This window comes from Gigantopelta aegis, chromosome 8, assembly GCF_016097555.1.
Source record: "Gigantopelta aegis isolate Gae_Host chromosome 8, Gae_host_genome, whole genome shotgun sequence".
NCBI classification, from domain to species: domain Eukaryota; kingdom Metazoa; phylum Mollusca; class Gastropoda; order Neomphalida; family Peltospiridae; genus Gigantopelta; species Gigantopelta aegis.
In genome coordinates, this window is record NC_054706.1 from 50862232 (window position 1) to 50882025 (window position 19794).

The 19794-nt window shown below is 38.8% G+C and overlaps 1 protein-coding gene across 1 annotated transcript in view; it reads right to left on the minus strand.

The window, feature by feature from the left end:
- LOC121379446 (G protein-activated inward rectifier potassium channel 3-like) overlaps positions 1–19794 on the minus strand; it is an 80635-nt gene that overhangs the window by 39805 nt on the left and 21036 nt on the right. The window lies entirely within an intron of this gene.

The window sequence follows — 19794 nt, forward strand, 5'->3', positions numbered from 1 at the left end:
TTTGTTTATGCTTTTTGTTTTCGTATATATATTTTTTTCAAATTACATGTATTATGTTTTTTTAACAAGGACATTCAGTAGAAAAAAAAATCTTTAACAACGCAGACCTAAGATATTGTTTTGAGGTTGTTGTTTTTTAAAATTCCAATGGAGTATGTGATTGTGTACACCTATTGTACCCTCCTGTGTATATGCCTGCCCCATGCTCATCTAAAACGAATGTGAGAGAGGACACTTGGGATTCCAATTGCTGTCCTTATTTGCCATTGTACCCTAAAATTCAGATGTTGTCAATGGCAAGAAAAATGCTATGGTGCCCTATCTGGTTGTGCCCTAAAATTCAGATGTTGTCAATGGCAAGAAAAATGCTATGGTGCCCTATTTTATTGTGCCTTAAAATTCATACGTTGCCAATGGCAAGTAAAATGCTATGGTGCCCTATTTGGTTGTGCCTTAAAAATCAGACTTTGCCAATTGCAAGGAAAATGCTATGGTGCCCTATCTGGCTGTGCCCTAAAATCAGATGTTGTCGATGGCAAGAAAATTGCTATTGTGCCCTATCTGGTTGTGCCCTAAAATCAGATGTTGTCGATGGCAAGAAAAATGCTATGGTGCCCTATCTGGTTGTGCCTTAAAAATCAGACGTTGTCAATGCCAAGAAAAATGCTGTGGTTCCCTGTCTGGTTTGCCACCTTGCCCTTCCTATACATTCCATATGGTATATATAGACTAGTAAAACTGTTATTTGTAATATGATAAAAGGCATCCCTATTCTATAAACTGCCCCTCTTTTGAAGGAAAAGTTTGCTGTGGTGCCCTAATTTTTTGTTATTAAAGCAAAGGCAGCATATTGTGTGCCCCCCCCCCCCCCCAACCCCCCAATTAAAACTCAGTACCTGGATACTCTTACCCAAATAATAATCTATATTCATGACATTACTATCTAAATACAGCAGAAACCAAATGATCACAATTATTTTATTAACAAAGGTCTGTTATACACACTTTCTTTGAGACTAGGACAGCCAGGTACATGTCCAGGAATTTTAGCATTTGGGGGGAGAAGATTATGGAGATGGGTAAAAAACATACTCCCTTTGAAAATGTATTGGAAAAAAAAGAAGAAAATGTGCTTCTTGAGCAGGGAGAGGTTTCTGCCACCCCCAAAATCCTCCCCCTGCATACGTGACCTGACAGCATCACAGGGACGGGACAATTAACACATAATCTGAATTGTTTTAATATGCTTATAATTATACCAGTAAGGTTGTAAGCATTCACACATAAGAAGTCTTTGAATAAATAGCTAGTTAATGACCTTGTTCTACACGCAGTACTGTCAGATGTTATGTAAAGAAAAACATCAACAGTAGAGCAATGCATTATGTCAAGTTATGTCAATATTATAATTCTGTTTAGCTGATAACTGGTTCTAGTTTTTTCAGCTCTGTGGGAGCTCCACAGCTATGGAACACAAACTTGTATGTTATCAGCTAATTGTCGTATTGCTTTCCCCCCCAGTCATGCGGACTAATAGGTCATTGCTATTACATATGAATTACAATGCAATTAAACACCTATCTACCAGGACGTTTATGTGATAAACATTGCTGGAATAGCTAGGTGGTGAGGTGGTTAAAGCCATCAGATGTAATGCTGGTAGGTGTAAAAAGTTAAAGTTTGTTTTGTTTAATGACACCACTAGAGAATACTGATTTATTAACCATCGGCTATAGGAAAAAAAGAAAAAAGTGTTTTATTTAACGACGCACTCAACACATTTTATTTACGGTTATATGGTTAAGGACCACACAGAATTTTTAGAGGAAACCCACTGTCGCCACATAGGCTACTCTTTTATGACAGGCAGCAAGGGATCTTTTATTTGCGCTTCCCACAGGCAGGATAGCACAAACCATGGCCTTTGTTGAACCAGTTATGGATCACTGGTCGGTGCAAGTGGTTTACACCTACCCATTGAGCCTTGCGGAGCACTCACTCAGGGTTTGGAGTCGGTATCTGGATTAAAAATCCCATGCCTCGACTGGGATCCGAACCCAGTACCTACCAGCCTGTAGACCGATGGCCTAACCACGCCACCGATGCCGGTCGGCTATAGGATGTCAAACATTTGGCAAGTATAACTCCATCAGAGGAAACCCACTAAACGTTTTCCTAATGCAGCAAGTGATCTTTTATATGCACTCTCCCACAGACAGGAAGGCACATACCATGGACTTTGACCAGTTGTGGTGCACTGGTTGGAATGGAAAAAAAACCAATCAGTTGAATGGATCCACCGAGGTGGTTTGATCCTGCGATGAAAGCACCTAGAGCTAACACTCAATCACTACATGGGGCAAGACGTAGCCCAGTGGTAAAGTGTTTGCTTGATGCACGGTCGGTCTAGGATCGATCCCCATTGGGCTATTTCTCATTCCAGCCAGTGCTCCACAACTGGTGTAACAAAGGTTGTGGTATGTACTATCCTGTCTGTGGGATGGTGCATATAAAAGATCCCTAGCTGCTAATCGAAAAGAGTAGCCCATGAAGTGGCGACAGCAGGTTTCCTCTCACAATACCTGTATGGTCCTTAACCATATGTCTGACGCCATATAACCGTAAATAAAATGTGTTGAGTGCATCTGAAACATTTCCTTCCTTCCTTCAACCACAACATGACTTTTCTCTCATTAACCATGTATTATCCACTGTTTGGGACAGGGTACCAGTTGACCAGGACATAAATCAGTTTAACATGAAATGATTGAATGTTATACCTTACTTAACTGCCACTTAGTGTATCTAAGTGTATTTAAAAATTGATCTAAAACAACCAATGTTAAATTTAAATTTATATCCCATCCCATCCCTCCATAGTTCTATCCATCCATCCATCCATCCATCCATCCATCCACCCACCAACAGCTAATGTATTTTTTGCACTGGGGTGTCAATATTCATCTATTCATCCATTATATCCCTCCATCAATCCATGGATCGATCCATCGATTTATCCATCCATCCATCTATTTGTCCATTCATCCATCCATCCATCCATCCATCGATTTATCCATCCATCCATCTATTTGTCCATTCATCCATCCAACCATCCATCCATCCATCCATCCATCCACACACGCACATATCCATCCATCCATCTATCCACTCCATACACTAACACATTCATATGTCCATCCATCCAACCACACACTAACACATCCATCCATCAATCCATCCAATATCCACCCAACCACACAAAAACACATCCATCCATCCATCCATCAATCAATCAATCCACCCAACCACACACTAACACATCCATCCATCCATCCATCCATCAATCCATCCAACCACACACTAACACATCCATCCATCAATCCAATATCCACCCAACCACACACTAACACATCCATCCATCCATCCATTAATCCATCCACCCACACACTAACACATCCATCCATCCATTCATCAATCCATCCACCCACACACTAACACATCAATCCATCCATTCATCAATCCATCCACCCACACACTAACACATCCATCCATCCATTCATCAATCCATCCACCCACACACTAACACATCCATCCATCCATCCATCCATTCAACAATCCATCCACCCACACACTAACACATCCATCCATCCATTCATCAATCCATCCACCCACAGATAAACACATCAATCCATCAATACATCAATCCATCCACCCACACACTAACACATCCATCCATCAATCCATCCACCCACACACTAACACATCCATCCATCCATTCATCAATCCATCCACCCACTAACACATCCATCCATCCATTCATCAATCCATCCACCCACAGACTAACACATCCATCCATCCAGTCATCAATCCATCCACCCACACACTAACACATCAATCCATCAATACATCAATCCATCCACCCACACACTAACACATCCATCCATCCATTCATCAATCCATCCACCCACACACTAACACATCCATCCATCAATCCATCCACCCACACACTAACACATCCATTCATCCATACATCAATCCATCTACCCACACACTAACACATCCATCCATCCATTCATCAATCCATCCACCCACACACTAACACATCCATCCATCCATCAATTCTTCCACCCACACACTAACACATCCATCCATCCATTCATCAATCCATCCACCCACACACTAACACATCCATCCATCCATTCATCAATCCATCCACCCACACACTAACACATCCATCCATCCATCCATCCATCCACCCACACGCTAACACATCCATCCATCCATTCATCAATCCATCCACCCACACACTAACACATCCATCCATCCATTCATCAATCCATCCACCCACACACTAACACATCCATCCATCCATCCAACAATCCATCCACCCACACACTAACACATCCATCCATCCATTCATCAATCCATCCACCCACACACTAACACATCCATCTATCCATTCATCAATCCATCCACCCACAGACTAACACATCCATCCATCCATCCATTCATCAATCCATCCACCCACACACTAACACATCAATCCATCAATCCATCCACCCACACACTAACACATCCATCCATCCATCCATCAATCCATCCACCCACACACTAACACATCCATCCATCCATTCATCAATCCATCCACCCACTAACACATCCATCCACCCATTCATCAATCCATCCACCCACAGACTAACACATCCATCCATCCAGTCATCAATCCATCCACCCACACACTAACACATCAATCCATCAATACATCAATCCATCCACCCACACACTAACACATCCATCCATCCATCCATCAATCCATCCACCCACACACTAACACATCCATTCATCCATCAATCAATCCATCCACCCACACACTAACACATCCATCCATCCATTCATCAATCCACCCACCCACAGACTAACACATCCATCCATCCATTCATCAATCCATCCACCCACAGACTAACACATCGATCCATCAATACATCCACCCACACACTAACACATCCATCCATCCATTCATCAATCCATCCACCCACACACTAACACATCTGTCCATCCATTCATCAATCCATCCACCCACAGACTAACATATCAATCCATCCATTCATCAATCCATCCACCCACACACTAACACATCTGTCCATCCATTCATCAATCCATCCACCCACAGACTAACACATCAATCCATCCATTCATCCATCCTTTCCTGAGCTAGATCAAGTGTCACCATAACAATATGTTAGACATCAAAGAGTTTAAAATGTGCTGAGGTGTCATTAAATATACATTCCTTCCCTTTCGAGGGGTATTTCTAGGCATTTCATTATTCAAGGAAGTAAATTCTGTCAGAAACGTCAGAATCTGTCATAATCCGGGGATTACATTTGTATAGATATGTTCCTCATCAGAGGCACCATTAAAATGAGGCTGTATGTCAACATAAACCCCAGTGAAGAGAATGAATTCTTGTGACAGAAGATCCTCCCCTCGAGGCAATATATATATCCTGGAGTATGGAATTCCCCACAAACAGCTACATGTGTATAACCTACCACAGAGCCTTCAGTAGACTAATTACATCTATTAGATACTTGTTTTGAAACAAAAACTTTTAAGGCTGGTAGGTACAGTGTTCGCAGCCCAGTACCGCCTCTCACCCAGAGCAAGTTTTAACGACTCATTGGGTAGGTGTAAGACCACTACACCCTCTTCTCTCTCACTAACCACTAACAACTAACCCACTGTTCTGGACAGACAGCCCAGATAGCTGAGGTGTGTGCCCAGGACAGCGTGCTAGAACCTTAATTGAATAAAAGCACGAAAATAAATTGAAATGAATGAACGAAAACTTAATGGATCAAGTATTGGATTCAATGACACCCCAGCACCCTGTAATCAACACTTACAGAAGTTTGTTTTGTTTAACAACACCACTAGAGCACATCGATTTATTAATGATCGGCTATTGGATGTCAAACATTTGGTTATTCTGACATGTAGTCTTAGAGAGGAAACCCGCTACATTTTTCCATTAGTAGCAAGGAATCTTTTATATGCATCATCCCACAGACAGGATTGCACATACCATGGCCTTTGATATACCAGTTGCTGTGCACTAGCTGGAATGAGAAATAGACCAATGGGCTCACCGACGAGGATCGATCCTAAGACTAGCTGTGCATCAGGCGAGCACTTTACCACTGGGCTACTCAACCCACCCCACCCAATATGAACAAAGACATATTTTCAACCATGTTTAGAGGCACTGATTTTCCGTTTCAGATTTTTCCCTTTCCGTTTCATGTTACAAATTCTGTTTTTTTCTATTTCAGCATTAAACAAATTCTGTTTTTGTTTCACACACATACATACACACACACACACACACACACACACACACACACACACACACACACACACACACACACACACACACACACACACACACACACACACACACACCGCAATTAATTGCTGGTATAAAATAAATAAATATGCAATGAGGCAAAACATGTCAGTAGTTTGTATTTATTTTTGGTTTAAATTTAAACAAGAATACGCCACGACACAGACTTCGGACATTTTCGGTTTTCTTTACGGTATGATCGGGAAAATAATTACAAACGATCATACTATAAACCACTTCCCTTGTATAATTTATTTTGAACAAAGCCTGGCATACAATATGCAATTACTGCATTCTTTTCTGAGATCAGAAATATGGCAATGCCACAAATGTTAAAAATTAATAAGCAAACATAACTTAATATATCTTTCACTTGAGTAAATATCGGACAATTTTAGTTCACAATGTTTGGTTTTTCCCGTTAAATCCGCGGGAATAAGCGAAGAAAACACGACTGGTAAAACATCTAGTTACTCTACGTTAAACATTTGGCGTAACATACAAAGGTACTAGTGTCATAGCGTAGCACAGGCAGATGTCAGTGTCCATAGTTTCTAGTTCAAAAAATAAATTTTAATTAATCAAATATGCTATTTAAAGTTAAATAATGTTTTGGAAAAATATCGGGAATTCCGTTTCAGATAGGCATTTCCGTGATTCCATCTGCGATTCCGCGATCGCAGAAAATTAGTGCCTCTACATGTTGCATATGTGTTGGAAGTGGTGGGCGAGGGGGTGTACTGCCTTCACTCTGAAGATAATGCCCCTCCCCCACATGGAAATCAAGTAATACATAGCTGCATGCTCCCCTCCCCCTCTGCCATTGTCATTATCCTACACCTATGTGGTGGGTCTTTTGTATGCACTTTCAATGATAAGCTATAAGCATGTCCTATGGTCACTGACCAGTGATTAAGGAACTCTTATCTATTCTTCGTCAAGAGTCATGTAACTAAGCACAAGTGTTAGATGTCTAATAGCCCCTGATTAAACAATGGGCTGAGGCCTCAATACACAATCATCCCTTTCTATTTATGCTCTCCAAACCAAAACATGAATGCTCTGCCATTAAGCCAAATCCATCTCCCAAGATATAAAGAATGAATCCTTGTGTGTGTGTGTGTGAGTCCCCGTAAATTAATATTATTCTTATAAACAATTTCTTTGTGGCTGCCTAGCTATCAGGATCTCAATATTTTTCACCAGGGAAACTCAGACAGACATCAGAGTAATTGTGTCTGCATTGTTTGCTGACCTTTATATCTCATCTTCTCCAACTGACCATCTACTTTTCAGATTAACCATCTGGAAGCCAGACATTACAGACACCCAACCTGATCCCAATGAGCCAATTAGCAGAGCACGAAATACATACAGTATGGCACATACACCACAACAAGACACATGCATCTGCATGGGTCACACCAATATTGCAGACAATCAGCTAATTTAGTTACAATGACCCAAAAAAAGTACCCCTTTACTTATTTTGGAATTAGATCTAATTTGATTGCTAGGTTGTGCAATATTGAAAGTGAGATCAACATAAAAATGGTGCATTTGTAGTCAATTTATTCCTGTCCTGGACTGGATGGAGGAGCTGGCTGAGGCCAGCACCTGCACCCATGACAGGCGTGCGCTACAACAGCTTGCTCTGAGTGTGCACGTAAAACCCTCTGACCTGACCAATCAGTTTGTGTCTTCCTCTGGCCCTGGAATAAGCTATGCTCTGATCTGACCAATCAGTTTGTGTCTTCCTCTGGCCCTGGAATCAGCTATGCTCTGATCTGAGGCCTAATTCACAAAGGTCTCTTAGGCTCTGCTAGACAACAAAGCATCCTCTTTGCAAGTCTTTTAGCATTGCACTGCGAGATCACAAAGTTGCGAGATTTTAGTGAATTAGGCCCCTGCTCTGAATTATTTTAACGTCCAGTTTCGAGGGAATTGCGGTTTACAGAGGGTCTGGTTTTGAGAGGTTTCACTGTACCACTAAGGTTTCAAGCATGTCTGTCCCGGGTCCTGCTCCTGTACAGCCAGGGGTCCGATCCGGGACTATGCCAGAACCTTGAATGGATGTGGATGCTATAAACAAGTTTGATCTGGTATGATTTTAATTAGTGTCAAAAGAGAACCGATGAATTGGTATGTAACTCTACAATGAATAACATTAACATTTGTATAAGGAAGGAAATGTTTTATTTAACGACGCACTCAACACATTTATTTATGGTTATATGGTGTCAGACATATGGTTAAGGACCACACAGATATTGAGAGAGAGGAAACCTGCTGTCACCACTTCATGGGCTACTCTTTTTGATTAGCAGCAGGGGATCTTTTATATGCACCATCCCACAGACAGGATAGTACATACCACAGCCTTTGTTACACCAGTTGTGGAGCACTGGCTGGAACAAGAAATAGCCCAATGGGTCCACCAATGAGGATAACATTTGTATAAAGACATTATTAAGTTTTAAACCTATAACTACTCATATAACATTTCTTCTGCAAACAGATCTCTGTTTTTTCTCCTTTTTTTTAAAGATCTTAGAGTAAATAATAATTTATAAAAAAATTACTTAACAAATTGTCATCAAATTCCAAAGGTTAAATCTTCTTTTTTGATATAGGGATGGCGACAACTAATGTAACAGCCAAGATACGGGGTAATAGATGTGTATAGTTTTATCTCTGTGTACTGCATTTTGCAGTTACTAGTAACAATACATGTGAAACTGCCTACCTTGGCTGTTTCATCATTTAACTTCTACGTCAGAATGTTTACTTGCATTGGGCGAGTCGACTAATAATTTTTGCAGCCTGATATTGGCCTTGTAGTAAACTGTTAACAGAGAAAAGTATAATGGTTTAAACCTGTACAATAAACAGTCTACATACCACAGGAATACTAGATGTATTTTTCTTTATGATAAATATTTATGGACAGATTATAATGAATCGCAAGCATTTGCATTTGGCGAGTGCATTAGTAATTTCTGCAGCCCTGATGCTGGCCTTGTGGTAAATTGTTAACAGAGAAATAGATGTATTAAGGCTCAAATCTCGACACTAAACAGTATAACATATACAGCCATAATCCTAGATGTATTTTTCTTTGTGATAAATATTTATGGACAGATAATGAATCACAAGCAGTAACTATCGTCACTATATGCCACACACAATATACACGGTATTATAAACAGGCCTGCAGCCAGCGCTATACAATGTGCAAGGTATGAGATTCACATGTTCCTTTTTTCACGCTTATGTATCAACATGCAGAGGCAGATCTAGTCGAGCCCCAGGGGCCTGCCCACCCCTCCCGTAAATTTTGCGACAGTTATAATTTTACTATATATTAATTATATATTTTTTTTTACGATGCCCCTCCAAACCTCCCCCAAAGTTCCCTTGGCATTCCGCCTCTCGCCATTGCCCCACCCCCACCCCCCACAAATGGATTTTCTGGATCTGCCACTGAACGTGTACATTATTATAACATGAAAACTCTGTCAATATGTAATGGGAGCTGGAGAGGGATTAACTCGATAGAAGACCACTCATCTGTGGGTCAAAGAGTGCATTATTAATTACTGTGAAAGCCTTGTCAATATATGTGTGCAAATATGGAACGGATATTACTCACAGTAAACACAACTACATGACATGACAGTTATATCAACAATGCATTTTATCCTTCAATCTACAGATCCGTTTTCCCATCGTTCAATTAGTCTGTTCTTCTGTCCATTACACTTAATTCCACTCATCCATATATCCCAATCTCCTGATTTGTCCATCCAATCATCCACCCATTTGGCTTGCTGTTCATCCATCTATATAGTCCTTTCCACAGGGAACACTTTTTTCATACTATAGGGTTTTATCACCTATGTTTCTAGACTCCGATAATGAATACCATTCCCCACCATTCTACAGAGGCCATGTCGTTTTTTATTCCCAATTTTGGAGTAAAATATTCCCAATCTGAATGTAAATCTCATTCACTTGACAAACCTTCCCTCCCCAATAACATTTTGTAATGCGCAATAGATATATTTATTTGAATAAACACAGGTACATGTATATACATATATATATATATATATATATATATATATATATATATATATATATATATATATATATATATATATATATATATAGCATTACTTTTTTAATTCAACTTGGCTTAATAAGATGTTTTTTAAATGAAACTGAAAATTCCCAATTTTTGGTAAAACGGCACTAAAATTCCCAATTTCAAAGCCATGGGTGTCAAGTCATATTTTAGAAATAAAACCTTGTACTATGGAATTTACTGCAAGTTATTTCTGAGCTGATTGCTTTCTAAATTGCATACAAAAATAGTTTTAAAAATTCCCCAAACATCTTCATGTTCCATCTTACCAGTACCAAATTATTTATCAAACCATTTGTTTGTAGGAGGATGGGATGGACTATATCCATCCATCATTTTGAAACTACGTGGATTTCCGGGGGTAGGATCTAGCTCTGACCTTGGGGCATAGGATCAAACCTCCTTGATGGACCTATTGATTTTCTGTCTCTCCCCCCCCCCCCCCCCCCCCCCCCCCCCAATTTCCAGGGGCAGAACATAGGCCAGTAGTAAAGCGCTCACTTGATGCATGGTCGTTGTGAGATCAACCCCTGTCGGTAGGCCCACTGGGCTATTTCTCGTTTCAGCCAGTGCACCACGACTGGTATATCAAAGGCTGTGTTATGTGCTATTCTTGTCTGTGGGGTGATGCATATAAAGGATGTCTTGCTCCTGATGGAAAGGACTTTTCCATTAACAGTAAGGGATCTTTTATATGCACTCTTCCCACAGACAGGACAAAAAAAACTCATGCCAATATAACTGACTTATACTTATATTATAGTTCCCTAAAACTGTCCCTGGAGGCTGCTTTTTAACACCGGTTTCACTGTATTTGTGGCATCAACATTTAATTAATACACTGTACTGCGTGGTCTGAGGAAGCCAGGGATTAACAAAATACCTGTTGTGTGTAAACCATACAGCCAGACATATGTCGATATCAATTAAAGATTAAAAAAGAAAGTACGCACACACGAACAACAAGAAAAGTCAGGTAAAGTTCACAATTACTTTCATCTTGTTTTGACACCAACAAGAAAACAAGGGTCAAGATTTCATTACAATGACACCTGTCACAGGTGACACACAATACATTTGTTTCTACCTGTCGTTAATTCTACTGCCGGAACAGCTTGAAGAGATAATAGAGGTATACAAGGAAGGGAATGTTCAGAGGCAGATCCAGATGTCTGTAAAGGGGGTGGGGCAGGACATGAGCCGACTGGAATATTGGTATTAAATATAAGTAGCAAGGTGTCTTTTTATGTTATTTGGAATTTTATGCAGAGAAAAAAGCCTAAATAGTCTGACAGAAGGAAGGAAATGGTTTATTTAACAACACACTCAACACATTTTATTTACGGTTATAAGGCGTCGGACATATAGTTAAGGACCACACAGATATTGAGGGAGGAAACCCGCTGTCGCCACTTCATGAGCTACTCTTTTCAATTAGCAGCAAGGGATCTTTTATATGCACCATCACACAGACAGGATGGTACATACCACAACCTTTGTTACACCAGTTGTGGAGCACTTGCCGGAACGAGAAACAGCCCAATGGGCCCACTGACGGGGATCGATTCTAAACCGATCACTTATCAACTAGTCTGAGGGACGATTATCATTCAGATTTAAAGTTAACAACACCACTAGAGGACACTGATTTATTAATCACTGGCTATTGAATGTCAAACATTTGATAATTCTAATAAAGTGAAACCTCTCAAAACCGGACCCTCTGCAAACTGGAAATATCAGTACAGAACAGAACCTTTCTAAAGTGGATACCCCTTAAAATGGACATCTGAATTAGTGTTATGGGTGTCCGGTTTAGAGGGGTTTCACTGAATATAGTCTTAGATGAAACCCACTACGTATTTCCATTAGCATCAATTGATGGTGGGTTTTTTTTTAACATGCACAATACAGCAAATACCAGATCCTTTGATATACTAGTTGTGGGGTACAGGTTGGGAAGGGGGAGGGGAGGGAGGTTCGACCAATCAGAGAATGGATCCACTGAGAAGGTTCGATCCTATGACCCAAGCTTCTCAAGCAAGTACTCTACTAACTGAACTAGAACCCACCTGCATTCAGTTTTGAAAACACCTTCTTGGAGAACACATTTGATAATTCTAATAAAGTGAAACCTCTCAAAACCGGACCAATCAGAGAATGGGTCCACTGCATGAGAAGGTTCGATCCTATGACCCAAGCTTCTCAAGCAAGTACTCTACTAACTGAACTAGAACCCACCTGCATTCAGTTTTGAAAACACCTTCTTGGAGAACACATTTGATAATTCTAATAAAGTGAAACCTCTCAAAACCGGACCAATCAGAGAATGGGTCCACTGAGAAGGTTCGATCCTATGACCCAAGCTTCTCAAGCAAGTACTCTACTAACTGAACTAGAACCCACCTGCATTCAGTTTTGAAAAGACCTTCTTGGAGAACACATTTGATACAGTAGACATGATATGCAAATATGTGAAAAGTTACCTACACAATGATCTTTAATTAGAATGTAGAATGTCTTTACCGGTAATTAGAATGCATAATTCTAAAATTTCACACATACATGGATATATATTGTGGATGTAATATATATTTCATAAAGGTGGTTTTTTTGCTTATATAATAAATGTTTATGGCACCGGCCTCGGTGGCGTCATGGTTAGGCCATCGATCTACAGGCTGGTAGGTACTGGGTTCGGATCCCAGTCGAGGCATGGGATTTTTAATCCCGATACAGACACCAAACCCTGAGTGAGTGCTCCACAAGGCTCAATGGGTAGGTGTAAACCACTTGCACAGACCAGTGATCCATTACTGGTTCAACAAAGGCCATGGTTTGTGCTATCCTGCCTGTGGGAAGCGCAAATAAATGATCCCTTGCTGCCTGTCGTAAACGAGTAGCCTATGTGGCGACAGCAGGTTTCCTCTAAAAAACAGTGTCAGAATGACCATATGTTTGACGTCCAATAGCCGATTATAAGAAAAAATCAATGTGCTCTAGTGGCGTCGTTAAATAAAACAAACTTCACTTTTTTTTAAATGTTTATGGCAGACATATAATAGTATTTTGGGACATGCAGTAAATCGTTATCTAATCTCCACTAGCTATAAAGTCTGCTTGTGTTGTTGAGTGCATGTCAAGTACCAACTCACTTAATGGGTATGCTCCATCAACCCTCACAAAAAAAAAAAATCAGGAATCAAAACAGGGAAGTTTTACTGGTGTTCAAATGAATTGGAATTTTTCTCTTGATTTTTATTATTATTCCTTCCAGCCAGCGCATGACTAGTATACCAAAGGCTGTGATACATATATGTGCTATCCTGTCTGTGGGATGGTGCATATAAAAGATCCCTTGCTACTAATGAAAAAAATGTACCTGGTTTCCTCTCTAAAACTATAGGTCAAAATTACCAAATGTTTGACATCCAATAGCCGATGATTGATAAATCAATGTGCTCTAGTGGTGTAGTTAAACAAAACAAACTTTCATTATTATTTGTACTTCCCAATTAAAAAAAAGTTTTTTAAACGCCGCTCACATTGAATCTTATCATCGGGACAAACATATGGTCATTCCAATGTTTTTATGTCGCCACATATACTCTTTTTACGACAGGCAGCAAGGGATCTTTTATTTGTTCCCACATAAATGGCCTTTGTTGCAAACTGGTCGGTGCAAGTGGGTGAAACTCATCAGGGTTTGGAGTCGGTATCTGGATTAAAAATCCCAATGCCTCGACTGGGATCCGAACCCAGTACCTACCAGCCTGTACACCGATGGCCTGCCACGACGCCACCGAGGCCGGTCACTTTCCAATTAAGTTTTAAAATCATGAAGATGGCAATAAACCAATTTATTTATTATATGTAATAAATGGCAAACTTTTTGAAAATACGGTCTTCCCTCAACTAACAAATGTACTCCACCCAGTGAAACCAGGAACTCATCTCATATATACAAATATACACATAATGAAGAATCCTCATTAAAAAATAATAATAATAAATTAATTAATTAAATAATATATAAATATATTAAAAACAAACAAAAACAACAACATTGTTTTATATATACATTAAGAATTTACTTCAATAAAAATAATGCCAGCTAAATAAATAAATAAATAAATAAAAATAAAATAAAATAAAATAAAATAATAACATTGCACACGCTGTGCAAATTAGGCATTTGCTGTAATAAGAATAATGCTAACTATAGTTTCAATCAATACCATTATCAAAGAATTAAGATTTTAAAAATCAATTTTAATATGGATATTTTAGTTCACCATAAAGTATGTTTTAATCAGCTTAGTTTTGCACCTAACAGATCACTGAATTATTTCCAATTATTTCTATAATATACATCTTAAATCTTGCATTTGTACCCAGAATTTTAAACCACTAAATACAAAATCAATCAATTAAAACATTCATACATATACCTGTTGATCTTTAAAAATGCATCAGAATTCTTGGTCTACCAATTCCAGTCTACATATATCCTACTGTAACTAATTGAGAAGGTTGATTTTCTTATACAAACAGTTCAAAACATTTGCATACAATTTATACCTTTTTCAGACATTCAGCATTTACACATGTCTAACATGACTGTACATGTATGCATAAAGCTAAGAATAACTGGAAATTTCACGCTTATTTGCCTTTATTGTATTATGGCAGCAGACATATACACATATACATACATGTGTCATTTGCAAAGCAAAAGATTTCATTTCATAATAATAATAAAGATAATATTGGAACACATCCCACGAGCCAGAGAATAACGTTTGGTGTGTGACACACATTGGTACAGAACGTCATTCACTGACTATACCTGCAGTGCTTAACGAGGCAAAAGGTCCTTACCTTGGTGATAGTTAATGACCCATACTCCGTGCAGAAATGGCACATAAAGCATTATCAAAGAGTACTAGCTAGCACGAATGTGATAATTGTCGTAAGTTATTTACTGCTATAAAATGAACAATGAAAAAGGAAGGGAAATGCTTAATGTTCTCTCAACAAACTGTTTAGTCACTGGCAATTAATTGACCCATATATACACGTTATGTAGAACTGCAATGTTTATGGTGAAGAGAATGAGTGAAGGAATCCGCTAGCGTCATAAAACCTGTTAGAATAATTAAAAAGGAAGAGTGGGTTTAGATATCTCAACTTTCCACCTAAAACAGTTTAGATATCTCAACTTTCCACCTAAAACAGTTTAGATATCTCAACTTTCCACCTAAAACAGTTTAGATATCTCAACTTTCCACCTAAAACAGTTTAGATATCTCAACTTTCCACCTAAAACAGTTTAGATATCTCAACTTTCCACCTAAAACAGTTTCTGTTGTTTAACGACAACCACTACAGCACATTGATTTAGTAATCATCGGTTATTGGATGTCAAATATTTGGTAATTTTGACATATAGTCTTAAGAGGAAGGAAATGTTTTATTTAACGACACACTCAACACATTTTTTATGGTTATATGGCATCAGATATATGGTTAAGCACCACACAGATATAGAGAGAGGAAACCCGCTGTCGCCACTTCAAGGGCTACTCTTTTCGATTAGCAGCAAGGGATCTTTTATATGCACCATCCCACAGACAGGGTAGTACATAGCACGGCCTTTGATATACCAGTTGTGGTGCACTGGCTGAAGCGAGAAATAGCCCAATGGGTCCACTGACGGGGATCGATCCCGGACCGACCGCGCATCAAGTGAACGCTTTACCACTGGATTACGTCCCACCCCATGAGTGAAAGAATGCACTAGCGTCATAAAACCTGTCAGTGAGAATAATTATATAGGAAGAGTGGGTTTAGTTATCTCAACTTTCCATCCCCAAACAGTTTGCTTTGTTTAGCAACACCACTACAGCACATTGATTTATTAATCATCAGCTATTCAATGTCAAATATTTAGAGAGGAAACCTGTTACATTTTTCCAAATGCAGCAAGGGATTTTTTTTTATATACACCATCCCACAGACAGGATAGCACATACCATGGCCTTTGATGTACCAGTTTGGAACGAGAAATAGCCCAATGGGCCTATTGACAGGAATCAATCCTAGACTGACAGTGCACTTTTGCTACTGGGATACATCCTACCCCTCAAATTTCCCAAAAATAACAGGATAGCACATACCAAGACTTACCAATATTTGACATCCAATAGCTGATAATTAATTAACCAATGAACTCTAGTAGTGTTGTTAAACAAAACTAACTTTTGGTTGGGCCAAGTCCATGGATGATGATGACCTTAGGCGAGGGTTCTACCACTGAGCTACTCACATCACACAACCCTATATCAGACATGGTTTAGTTTAAAACTCACAGAGTAGTGGCAGATTTTGGACAGACAAGGACTGGTATGTGAAGATGAATAGCAAAAGAAGAGAAGAGCTGTCAGAATGAGGAGAAATACTGGGTCTCAAAAAAAAAAGTTAAGGAGGGGGGAGAAAGTGAAACCAAAGAAAAGATATTCATTAATGAAGAATTAAATATTAATTAAAACCAACACTAAATTATCTAGACTGCTGAATTCAATCATGATTACTGTTAAAAATAAGCATACAATAACAATGTTTAAAAAAAAAGAAAAAAAAGAACCAACTTTCATCATCTAGCTTATTTCTTCTGATTATACCAGCAAGAAACCTATTTCTACTACATATACATTTTGGTTTTCCCCATAGACAGAGAAAAAGAAATATCACGTTTTGATCTACTGCAGTCAAGAGAGTACTAGATTGTAAAGAAAAAGAAACGAATGAAACAATCAAAGAACGGATCACTTGTCAGATCGATTGTCAGATCACTTCCGACTCCAAGGCTTATCTTACATGTAACTCCACTATTGGTTCCTGAGTGAGTTCGGGTGGGTGCAGCATGCAGCACAGTAGTAATTAAACAGTTTGTTTTGTTTAACGACACCACTAGAGCACACTGATTTATTAATCATCAGCTATTGGATGTCAAACATTTGGTCAATTTGACAGTCATATAGTGAAGAAAGCCGCTACATTTTTGCATTAATAGCAAGGGATCTTTTTATATGTACCATCCCACAGACAGGATAGCACATGCCATGGCCTTTGGTATACGAGTCGTCATGCACTGGCTGGAACGAGAAATAGCCCAATGGGTCCACCGACGGGGATTGATACTAGACTGACCACGCATCAAGTGTGCGCTTTACCACTGGGCTATGTCCCACTCTGCCAATGGTAATAAAAGCACACACCTGAAGTGTGACTGCCACTGAAACTTTCAGTTTTGTAAAAATCCCAACACATGTCCTGGGCATCACTGCTGGATTATCAAAGGTTGTGGTAGGCCTATGTGAATGTTCTGTATATGGAAAACAAAATCCATGTAAAAAAGCCCTTTTTACTAACAATGAGTAGTGTATGTGGTGGTTATAAAGACTTCCATTTTTAAAAAGACCAGGAAAGTGAAAAATAGTCAAGGGAAAAGCTTTCAAATTGTCAAGGAGGAAAAAATTGTACTTCTCACATTGTCAAGGAGAAAATTACACTTCACATATTGTCGATGAGGAGGAAAAAACACTTTTCAAATAGTCAAGGAAAGGAAAATAGCACTTCTCAAATAGTAGAGGAAAAGAAAATAGCACTTCACGAATTGTTGAGGAGAAAATTAAATTAATAGCACTTTTCAACTTGTCTTGGGGAAAATAGCACTTTTCAACTTGTCTTGGGGGAATTCGCACTTTTCAACTTGTCTTGGGGGAATTCGCACTTTTCAACTTGTCTTGGGGGAATTCGCACTTCATAACTTATCAAGGAGGGGAAAATAACACTTAATTTTTCAAACTGATTACTGTTATAGATGAATTATGGTTTATTCAAATGAGGGGCATGGTGTTTTGCACCCCTCAGATTCAAATAACTGGTGTACAGGTGTGCAAAGATTGTGCTATCGCTCTCAAAAATAAAAATCTGCAATAGGTGAATCCTTTCCTCTTTCACTATATCTAGACTAAATGTAAACCATTATATACACTAAATAGCTATTATTTAAACATGCACTGAAATGTCACTATAACAAAGTACTTCTTGTTTTTCCCGCCATTCAATTATCAAGACACAATGGTACATAAAACAAATCATCAAAAGCTTGAATGAAGTCCACATTTCAAATTTTGTGTAACAAAAGAAATAGTATAATATAAACACTAAATAATATCAAAGATGCATAAGCACACATAGATACATTAATTTTTTTACTTACCAACAACATATACAACATCTTGAATGTTGTGACAACAAGGCGAAAAGGCTACAAAATATTAACGTGGCTTAATTTAACGTCAGCAGAAGCCCAGCTGAGGTTTACTATACACGTGTTACAAAGAGTTTAAAATGTAACCGCAGTTTCCCACAGACATCTGAATTAGCCGGTTACAGCTGAATGGGCAGGTCAAAAAACATTAATGCTTGCCGCTTCCTGTCAAGCTAACTTGCAGAGAGTCTGAGGACATATGCCTTGCACTATCATTTCTCTCAATGTAATCTAGCTTCCACAGAAAATGTGTGAATTAGGCCATCGGAAATATTAAACTTAAATGTACGCAGTAAAGAAAAGAAAAAGGAGAAAAGATCTAATGGTGAAGAAAGGGTAAAGGGATCGACTTGTATGTGCATTTGTGTGCATGCAGGCACGTAGGACTTGGGTGGGGAGGGGATGGGGGTGGTTGTGGTATTGGGAGGGGGACTAATAAACTGAGTCTCCCACATTTCTTTTGGCCAATTTGTGTTGTTGTGTGTGTGCAGGTCCATAGGAGATGGACGGGGTGGGGTGGGAGGAGGTTAATTGGCCGAGTCCCCACATTTCTTTTGGCCTATTTAGTTTTTGGAGGTAAAGATTTTCCTTTTGGTATTAAACTGGTTTATCAGTTGACAATGTCTATTAGTAATCCTTTAACAAATCCTTTACACTATCAAAACCACTGAATAGCAACATGTCGCTTATTTCCATTACTCTGAAATTCAACTCCATGAATGTCTAAGAAATCAGTATATGATGTTTTAATGCCTTTTTTATTTCAAATTTACATAAATTTTAATACTTAAGTGTACTTAATTGTTGGTATGGTAGTTTATTAATAAAACACAATTCATTACAGTGACTATGTGGAGATCAGAATCTGTTATTTGAAACAAATTACAATAATTAAATTTTCTT